We start from the raw sequence: 11294 nt of genomic DNA, 5'->3' as shown, positions 1-11294 counted from the left end.
ATCATGCTTCACATCCCAACTAACAATGTATAAGAATATGGGCTATTCCAGAGCCTCACTTACACTTGATAGTATTTTTTTTTTCCTGCTACAGCAAGAACTTAAAATGAAATTTACCTGGAATTCAGAGCCTAAGAATCTACAGTATTTTGCTAGGCCTAAAGACATGTATTGTTTTATCATAGTTAGCAGTTTCATCTTTGAAACTTCTAATATTCTTACAACTTTGGTAGATGAGAATATTGGAAAAAATAGTTTATAAAAATTTAAATTTTTCAGTAACATAATTGGCCCTCCCGTGATCAAACACATAAAAGAAAAAAAAAGGATGTAACACAGTGGGTTATATGGTTAGACAGCTGTAAACATAACATTGCTATATGAGAATGTTGTCAAGCTGAAAGGTATTCCCTATAGAAAGGTTAGGGATCAAGGATACAGAGATGAAATTTCTCTGCCATGACTTTTTGGAAATAGTATTGAGTCATGCCAGCTAAGCTTGGTGTGAAGGCCTACTTGTCTCAAACCATTTGTATTCTATGGCTCTTTTAAGTCCAATGACAATGGCTAAAAAAATCAGATGAAATAATTTGCACTTTCTATTGAAACTGTCTGCATATGTTTCCAATAATTAATGCTTAAAAAATCTATTTCTCTATATTTAATATTCTTTATAATAGAAATTACTGTGGTGTCCAATGTTAGAGAAGTATAAAGTTTGGTCTCATTAGCAAAAAAAAAAAAAAATATATATATATATATATATATATATGTATATGCTGGGGGGGTGGGGTTGGGCGAAGACTGCTTGGGAAGCAAGAGCCTTACAAAAATTATCAGGCCCACAAAAATTCCATTTGGGCTGCCAAATTTGCATTAGTCCCGCCCACAGTTTGAAATGTCACCCCGCCCTCTCTTTGCCATCTGCACCACCACCTACTGATTTCTATGTCTCTTAGAGAACAGAAGCATCTGCCTATGACAGGCACATTCAGAATTGCCCCCCAAACACAGATTCAAATGAAAAATTTAAAAAATATATTAAAGAAAAGTCAGGATGTATATTTCTTTTAAAGTCAGAACTTTGCCATCATAAGGCTTTCAAGCTGGTTTCTTTCTCCCTGATTCCTTCCATTTCATAAGCATACAAAAAAAGAGAGTGTTACCATGATGGATCTACAATCACTTTGCTGGATGAGTAACATAAAACCTGTGCAAATTTCTTTACTTGTTGGTAATTAAATAATGCAAGTATTTTCCACTGATAACTTGCCATTTATTAATTGATTCCTTCAGTACATAGTTTGGGCCATATGATGATATGTAGAAGATCAATAAAATGTTTTCTCTACTCCTGAAGACCATGATCTATGCTAGTGTGATCTAATAGAGATATAATGTGTGGCATATATGAACATTGTAAATTTTCTAGTAGCCAGGTTAAAGGGAGTAAAACAAAAAAGTGAAATTAATTCTAATAATATACTTTATCTCAATATATTTGAGATGTTACAATTTCAACATGAAATCAAAATAAAAAATTTTATTGTGATACTTTGTACTTTCTTTCTGGTACTATTTTCAAAATGCAGTGCATATTTTACATTTACAGCATAATTCAGCTTGGACTACCCATATTTCAAGTGTTCATTAGTCACATGTGGTTAGTGGCTACTGAACTGGACAGTAGAGTTAGCAGATAGATGCTATTCATTCATTATTCCAGGGTGAGGAAAATAGCAAATAAATAAATACAGTGCAATCAAGGTGTGATGCAAATGATGAGGGGTATTTACAAAGAAACCAGTTAATCTTAAGAGACTGGGAAGGTTTTCTAAAAATAATTTAAGCCAAGGACTGGTTGATGAACAGGAGTTTTACCAGCAAAACAGAGAAGCATGGTGGGGGGGAGGGTGGGGAGAGAGAGAGAAAGATCTCCAGACCAAGAGAATAACATGTGACACACTGAGGCTCTGAAATAAGTCCAGTAAAGAGAAGGACATGCACTAGATATGGCAATTGATTATGTATAGTGGATGAATGTTCAAGATGCAATGTAGAATGGAGTGATGCTGGGGTTAGGAATGAGGGCAAAATTTTAGCCAGAACTTGAAGAATGTGTTGTTGTTTTAAAAATGGATGAGGATTAGGAAGGAGAGATGGTTTCCCAGGCAGAGTGTACAGCTTAAAGCTGTAAAAACAGCATGGCAACATGGGAAATTTGAGGTAGTTCCTTCAGGCTGATAATTAGGGTGTTGTTGGAAATGGCAGGAAATGAATCAAAAGAGCAACACTGGCGCCAGATCACAAAGGGCTCTGTCTGCCAGGATCAGTGTGAATTGAGTGCCATAGATGAGCTGCTATCGAAGAGCAAGCCAAGGTCATGATCACGTTGGCACAGTAGAGCCATCCTTCTGCATTGTACAGGTCCTATCAGAGGGCAGGAAGACTACAGGGAAATGTCATTTAGGAGGCCCACAATCTCTCAGAACTGCCTTATTTCTGTTATCTGAAGAATTTTTTATGTAGTAATATTAGAATTCTTACTTGACTGTTGTCTGGTCATTTTGGCATGTGGATAATCATGAAATTGAAGACTTCTGATTGTTTCCACGTGTTAGTCAGGTTGGGCTGCCATAACAAAATACCATAGATTGGGTGGCTTCAACAACAGAAATTTACTTTCTCATAGTTCTGGAGGCTGGAAGTCCAAGATCAGGGTGCCAGCAGGGTTGGGTTCTGGTAAAAACTCTCCTCCTGGCTTGCAGATGGCTATCTTCTTGCTATGACCTCACGTAGAGGGGAGAGAGATCTGGTGTCTCTTCCTCTTCATATCAGGATACAGGTCCTACTGGATTAGGGCTCTACCCTTATGAGCTCATTTGACCTTAGTCACTTCCTTAAAGACTCTATCTCCAATACAGTCACACGGGGAGTTAAGACTTCAACATATGAATTTTGGGAAGACACAATTCAGTCTATAGCATAGCCTGAGCAGACCAAAACACTTAGCCTTGATCTTCAGGTACAGACCACCTTGGGTCCAAGATACCACCCTGTTTTCTGGCAGAGGTAACAGGAAAAGCCCAAAATCTGAGCATGTCAGCCTCAAATCAGCCTCAAAATCTACTATTTTCCTGAATAAACCTATGAAGTGGATTATTACATTTTCTTATATACCAATTAATCATATTTTAGGTACCAGAGTCTTGCAAAACAAAGAAAATTCTTGCTTCTTGACCCCTATATTGTTGCCTTGCAACCTGGTACTTTACGACTTTAGCCTTTGTCACTTTGCCTTTTCTCATCTTGCAATTCCAATGAAAACCATTCTTTTGATCATAGAATCCAGTATCCTAGAAGCTGGACACACCATGGTACCTTCTAAGCATGTTTGCAATTCATTGCTTGGATCTGATTGGTTTTCAGATTCTGACGGGGTCCTTTTTAAAAATTTTTTTTTAAAGTTTATTTATTTATTTATTTAGTTGCACCGGGTCTTAGTTGCAGCAAGTGGGCTCCTTAGTTGCAGCTCCAGGGCTCCTTAGTTGCGGCTCACCAGCTCCTTAGTTGTGGCACACGAACTCTTAGTTGCAGCACGCAGGTGGGCTCTAGTTCCCTGACAAGGGATCGAGCCCGGCCCCCTGCACTGGGAGCGTGCTGTCTTAGCCACTGCACCACCAGGGAAGTCCCTCTGACTGGGTCTTGATAAACCATATGCATTCTTTAAGGTCTATCTTATATGCCACCTACTAAATAAAGATTTTTCTCATTTCATTCATTGGAAATCACTTCTCTTTCATTTGAGCTCTATATGATTTATTGGTATATTGGTATATTTTAAATAATAAGCTTTCATCTTCCAAGTTTTGTCTTGTATTTTTTGTAACAGGATTGCAGCTTGCATTTGACACATCACAGTCTGGTTGACAGTGAAAAGAATTGTAAAGAAAAAGTATTGGCATTAGGATAGTAAAGGTATATGTTTGTCTCCCTTTGATGGCGGTCATAAAGGAGTTTGCTGACGAAGGGACACTTGATCAAAGACCTGAATGAAGTGAAGGAGCAACTTATGGGACCACTGAAGGACAAAGGGGTCCTAGGAGTGGGTTCTTAGACCCCAATGCAGGTGCTCCTTGCCTCGGTAAAGGAATAATCATGAGGCCAGTGAGCCTGTAGCAGAGTGAGGAGTAGTTGGTGAGTGCATCAGAAAGGTACCTAAGGACCAGATGAAGAGGAGCCTCCTAGACCACAGTGAGAGATAGGGATATTATTGTGAGTACACTGTGAAACCACTGCAGGGCTTAAGCACAGAGAGACATAATATGACTTATCTTAAAAATATCATATTGACAGGTGTGTGTGTGCAGAATAGATTTAGAGTGGGCAAAACTAGTATCAGGGAAACCAGTTAAGAGTTATCAGGCAGGGCTTCCCTGGTGGCGCAGTGGTTGAGAATCCGCCTGCCGATGCAGGGGACACGGGTTCGTGCCCCAGTCCGGGAAGATCCCACATGCCCTGGAGCGGCTGGGCCCGTGAGCCATGGCCGCTGAGCCTGCGCGTCCAAAGCCTGTGCTCCGCAGCGGGAGAGGCCACAACAGTGAGAGGCCCGCATACCACCAAAAAAACAACAACAACAAAAAAAGAGTTATCAGGCAAAAGATGATAGTGGCTTAGATTCAAGTGGTGGTAGAGGAAATGGCTGGAAGGCAACCAGCTATTGAGTGTACTTTGAATTTACAGATGGTCAAACTTGCTGATGGATTTGAAATTAAGTATTAGTTTAAGAGTAGAGTCAAGACTGATGTTGAAGATTTCCAGCTGAACAAGTGGGTAAGGTGAACATTTATGGTGAGAGAAAAGGCAGGAGGAGCAATAGGCTTGGGGTAAGGAATGTGATTTCCATTTTAGGTACGCCAGTTTTGTGGGGGCATGTTAGTTTTAAGACTTCAATTTGTCATGCAAGTGGAAATGTTGAGTAGGCCACTGGGTATGTTTGTTAGAGCTCAAAAGTGAGGTTTGGATGGTAGATAGACATTTGCGAGGTTTAGACTACACATAGACACTTGTGGCAAAGAGGTAGCATATACTCAGATATATACACTGTCCTGGGGACCCTTACTGGCTTCCGCTGCGGGACGGTTGGTCTCACCATGTTTCTGGTGAGATGGGCTCTGACCCTTTGTTGCACCCTACTGACACTCTCTAAAGCTCTTCATTCCAGGCATTTGTACTTCCTTTGTGGAAAACCTCTAAGGCTTTACCTTTTACACCAACCTTCCCATTCCCCCAGGGCACCTCCATCTAGACACCTCCTTCATTCCTTGGGATGGATCACAAAGATGAATTCTCCAACAATCTTGTAGCCTCTTCCATGATCTGCCCAGGAAAATGAGGTACTAACTCCAAATATTTTTTTTGTTTCCTCTGATACTTGTCTTGATATGTCTACAAACTCACACAATCTCATGGAGAAAGGGAAAATATTTTTTCTTTTTCTCTTCTGTAATTTCTCCTTGCTCCCAACCTTAGAAACCTCTTTAAACATTTTCTTCTGCAGGTGGCAAGACTCACTTTCTTGATGTTTCTCTCTCACAAGAGATCTAACACTCCAGCTCAGAGGGCTGAAATCTTAGTATGCTACGGACATCTAAAGAATTTAGAAAATCCTTTTCTTTCTCAAAATCACCTGGAGTTTAGACAGTTGTCTTGCAAGTCACCCCCCCACACACAAAAAAAACTACTTTTGTTCTTAAAAACTGATCAGTTACTTCTTTCTCTTTCTTTAACAGCCCCATCCTTCCCCTCCCACCACCAACACCCCCCACACACAAACACAAAGATAGCTGATTGGGAGAAGATTACATAGCACAGAAATATGAGAGAAAAGCACCTTAACATATTTTAAAGGATTATTACATCTACCACATGGGTATGTATGAAAAATTTTAAATTCCTTTTAACATATTATAAGCCTCATTGGACATTGATTTTGTTTCCCTTTTTTCCTTTAATTTAAAAACATTTACTGAGTACCTACTGTGGTCCAAGCACTACCCTGGGTGCTATATAAATAGGGATGAATGAGATAGAAGAGGTCCCTAGCCTCACTGAGTAAAGTGCTAGGAAGAAAAACATAGGACAATGGGATAACTAATATAGCACTCAGGATACTTCCTGTTTCAAGTTACTGGAAAAAAGAATATTTTTTGTCAGTAAGGACACTTATTATCTCACATGATATGAAGTCAAGGGCTAGAAAAGTTCCAGGATGATTAATTCAAGAGCTCGGTTACCTCATCAGTTATAGAAATTCTTTCTTCTTTGCCATTTTCAGCATGGTGGCCCGTCATTTTTGCCTAGATATCTCAGGATTCCAAAAGAGCTGAGAGAGTCTCAAATGTCAGATATCCTGGGGTAGTAAAGGGGGCATTCTTTTTAAGAGATAGTTTTCTAGAAGTGTAATGCCTTGTCCCCACCCAGAGCTTCCTGTGAATTGTTTGATAGGCTTATGCCTAAACTGATTGGCAATAGTCTGAGATAGTCCTCATGGCCTTACATTAACTGAGCCATGCCTTGGGGCGAACAGTCCAGTCTCCCTTGAAGACTCTGTTCTTCTAGCGGATGTGAAGATTCTGTTACCAAAGAAGAATAACTGTATAATAAGCCAATAAGAGTGTCTGCTACAGTGAAAGGCTGGTTTGGAAGGAGTGGGAGCTCCAAGAAATCTCTCTGAGATAAAACTGAACTAAGATGTGACTGATGAGAAAGACACAGCCACGTAGAAGTCTGGGGGAACAGTACTGCAGGCAAAGTGAAGAGCAAGAGAAATGGACCCAAGATGGGGAAAAGTTTGATGTGCTTGTGGAACATACGAAAGACAGTGTGATGGTCAGAGAATATCATGGAGAGTGCATGAGAAGAGGACCAACAAATAAGCACTAACTAAAGCTCCAATATCTTGTAGGCCACTGGAAAGAGTTGGTTTTATATCTACTGGTAACTGGGGGTCCTTGTAAGATTTTTAAGCCTGGGAAAAAGTTTTAAGCCATTTAAAAATGATCAATCTGGTTGCTGTATAGGGCCGAACTACACTGAGCCAAGAGTAAGAGCATTTAAGAAGCTAATGTAGTAGAATAAGCAAGAAATGATAAAAGCTAGGATGACATGAGGGTGTTAAAGATGGTGAGCAGGAATCAGAAGCCAAGTGTATGTTGGGATGATGCTGACATGACCTACTAAGGGATCATCTGTCAAGGATATGGAAAAGAGAGAAACCGAACGTAACTTCTGAGTTTGACGCTTGAGCAAATGAGTTGATATTTGTGGGGAATTCTTGAGGAGAAACTGATCTTGTTGACCTGGGGGTAATCAAAAGTTCTCTTTTGGACATTTTGAGTTTGACATGCCAATTACACCCTAGTAGAAATATGAATAGAGAGTTGGATATGTGAGCCTAGAAATCTGGACAGGGTTCTCAGATGGGGATTTTAATTTGGGGGACTGGGTAAGATCACCTAGAAAACAGATGGAGAAGAGGATTACCAACTATATCCAAAGCCATGTAAATGAAAAATATTGCCTGCTCTATCAGTAAACAAAGGATGTTGCAGCCACCGAGCCTTCACATTACAGCTGCCCTGATGGTGAGCCCTGAGGGAACTCAGGATGAGAAAACACTGAATATTGTCCCCAGATGACTGAGGTGCATATCAAAGGAATGATTTCAGTGAGCCCAGACTCTTGTATCTTCCCATACACAGAAGAGCGCTAAATTCCTTAACTTGGGATATCTGTGTTTCTTTAATTAACGGCAATCTTTTGATGTTCCAGCTACCTTGTCTTTTTTGCAAAAGCTCCTATATATCCTGGCTCCCCAACCTTGACTCTTTGGAGCAGCCCCTCAGAGTGATCTGAGAGTCCTATCTCCCGGGCTTGAGGTTCTCAGAACGTCTACCGAATAAAACACAGCTCTCAACTTTTAGGTTGTGCATTTTTTTTTCAGTCGACAGGCATACTAAAATGTAGAGTTTTATCAGATGAGTAAAGTTAAGCAAAATAACCCAAAGAGGAGCTACCAATAAGGTGAGACGAAAATCAAGATATTGTGGCATCTTGGAAATCATAGAAGGAAGTGCTTCAGGGTTGAGAGGTAATCAACTTCGTCAGTGCTGCAGAGTGGTAGAGTGAGAGAAGGAGTTTGGATTGACCAATGGCTTCAGCAAAATGAGGGTTTTTCATGACTTTGATAATGACCTTTAACATAGTCAGCTCTATTTAAAGAGTTGTTGAGTTAAAATGATATTTCTGGTCTGGTTTGCCTATTTACTCTCTCACTATCGTCCCAAACTCCAACTGTGATTGACATCTGAAATGTAAACAGTTTTAATATAACACAATACATATTTTTACTGTATGTGGCCTTAATGATTAGCCATTCTTATACAGCTTGATTTAACATATTGTTGGGAGTAATTCTCCATAGATCTCTTGGATTTCTGTACATCCAGCTAGCAGTAGAACTGACAGCCTTTGTTCTGGACTGTCTTCCCAAGGATGCTTGTACATATAGGGAATAATCTTTGAAATTGAAGATAGTGTCTCCCTCTGGAGCAAAAAGCTGGTTTGCTTACTGTTGTGTGTAAATGTGTCTCCTACTGGGGCAAAGGTCAGTCAGACTTAATATCCATTTTAAAGGACTTGTTCCCTAAGCTCAGGACTCCTCTCCAATAATGTAACCCACTGTGTGTATGGGTAACATTTGTCCCTCTTCAAATCTCCCTGTAGGAAGTGGGGCACAGACATAAATGCTGATACTCTAATATCGACTCATACCACAAGGAATAAAGTCCTCTGTCTTTGACTCAGAAGTCTCATGTCTTTTGTCAGCAACCATGAAACTGTGGCAGGCCAACTCGTTAGCTTGCAGGTATGATAAAATTTCCAACCTACTTGATACATATTATGTACCTCAGTGATCTAAGCTGAAGATCATGAAAACAATTATTTCTTTCTAGCTTTTAATATTTAGCCCCCAATAATTCTCCCATTACGTAAAGTTTTTGCTCTGTGAAAACGTATAGAAACTGTGCACTTTTGAGCCTTAAGTAAATGATTCTGACTGCTAATTCCACTAGAAAAAGAGCTGTTAGTTGCAAACATTTGGTAAAATGAGGTATCTTGAACAGACATAGGGTGTATATTATAATAGGATTTCTAAAACTCTCCACAGATTCTACCAACACTTGAAGTTTATATTCTACCTTTTTCTTGAACTAGAAATGAAATTATGATGTTTTGAAATTGACATATTTGTTTCTGTGAAGAAAATACTGCCATTCTGTTGTAACAAATATTGCTTCAATAATATATGATGATTTATGTTATCCATTCTCACATACTCAGAATAATACATTATAGAGCTAGAAGAACCTCAGAGAACATAATTTCTAACTCCTACTTTTGCATATGAAGAAACAAAAACTCACACATGCTAAAGAACTCGCTTTTGTTCATTATAATAGAGGAACGAATTCAGACTTCTAATTGTCAGGTAATTTCCCCTTCCACAGTGCTTTATACACTTGTTCCCTCTGTTCTCGCTCACTTCCTTGTTAATCCCTTAGTGCCAAGAAGGAGGGATGTTTTGAAAAACAATGTATTTTGAAGAGGGAAATAACACAGAAGGGAGGTAAAAGGAAAGGGTAAAGTGTACAGCTGAGGCTCCACAGTCTCCTATGGTCTGCTACTGCCAGCAAATTCTATTTTAAAAACAACCCATCCAATCTGTAATTTCATAATTCTGCTTACTTTCAAAAACAAAAGTCCTATTGGCTAGGAATTCAGAGAAATTATGAGCAAAGCATCAACACAGAAGGGATGTTGGGCATGTTACCAGCATCGCAACATCCATTTATTCCTTTAATCAGTTCCCTGGACTGGTCAGTTGAGAAAATAAAGCAAATCCGTGATTATTTGGGATAGAAATTTAGGTGCTTGACACACACACACAAATTTTCCTTAACAACATGTTTTTAGGCATACAAAGGCATAGAATAAGAATCTTTTTGCAACTAGAAACACCACAAGACTTTTTAACAGACTAAATCAATTTAGATTGGGTCTAATTTGTCTATATTTTTGTGGAGAAGATACAAATTTAAAATTTGTATTTTTCTCTTAAGTGCAATAATATTTTATTTCATGTTCCAAAGTTGATTATAATTCCTCTTTTGAATCCACCAAGAAGCTTCCATATATCATTTTTTCCTTTCATGTGTAATCTTGTTTGCGACTCTGTTTGTGGAGCAGCTTGACTTTAAGAATGATTGATTTCTATCTCTAACCAACCTTGAGAATTTTATTTTAAATCAACTCCAGTGAGCTTCTAATTTTACTCGTACCTCAGAGCTGTAAAGCTACCCTGTCTAATCAGCAACAGCAATAATATTATCTAGCAAGTTCTTGATATTTGGCTGGTAACTAGGAAGTTTATCGACTGCCAGCTAAACAGTGAGAACTATTTTTACAGACATCAGTCATTTCTATGTTTAAATGAGAAGCAACAGTGTGGAGAGTCTGAGCACAGCTGTTAACAGCTGTTATGACAGAGACAGTTTTTCCTTAAATTAGCAGTAGCATTAGATCCTATTGTTAGTTAAGACCACTTTTGTTTCCTTTTAAACGTACTTGAATTTGTATAGTTAGGAAACCATGAGTGAACAAAGATTTCCTTATCTAAACCAACATATACTTGAACTCGTTGTGATTTGTTCAATCAGCTGAACTTCTAAAAAGAAATATGCAGAATAAACTCTCATGTTGCACCTAACAGAGACTGAGTTACCATATAACATGCTTATTCCTTAACTTGCCAATAGATGCCACTTATTATTTAGTAAGTGAGATTCAGTTTCACAGCACGGCTAAACTTAGATGAGGTTTCATTATTCATGGAGAGACAAACCAAAATGGATTTCTCATGAAGTGTTAGCCAGTTAAAGTGAGTCTCTGTAAGATAATCATACATTATCCTCACATCTTAAAAGCTGTGACAAAATGCAGTGTTCTGTCTTGTGGTCATTTTATACTTAATTCAAAGGCTTGTTCATTCTCTCTTTTAAAGTCTCCTACTTTCTTGATTGTAGTTTGGTGCCTCACTCCAAGATAATCTTGCCAGCCTGTCATTTCTTCATTACCAAACATAAGTGAAAATACCTTAATATTGTTTTTCTGGCTTTCTCTAGGGAAACCTTGACCCAGTACTTCTGTTTTTATACTCACTCCCTTCGTAG

The sequence above is a fragment of the Kogia breviceps genome, chromosome 9, assembly GCF_026419965.1.
Source record: "Kogia breviceps isolate mKogBre1 chromosome 9, mKogBre1 haplotype 1, whole genome shotgun sequence".
Taxonomy (NCBI): domain Eukaryota; kingdom Metazoa; phylum Chordata; class Mammalia; order Artiodactyla; family Physeteridae; genus Kogia; species Kogia breviceps.
The sequence above is the reverse complement of the archived record's forward strand: the minus strand, read 5'-3'. Positions refer to the sequence as shown.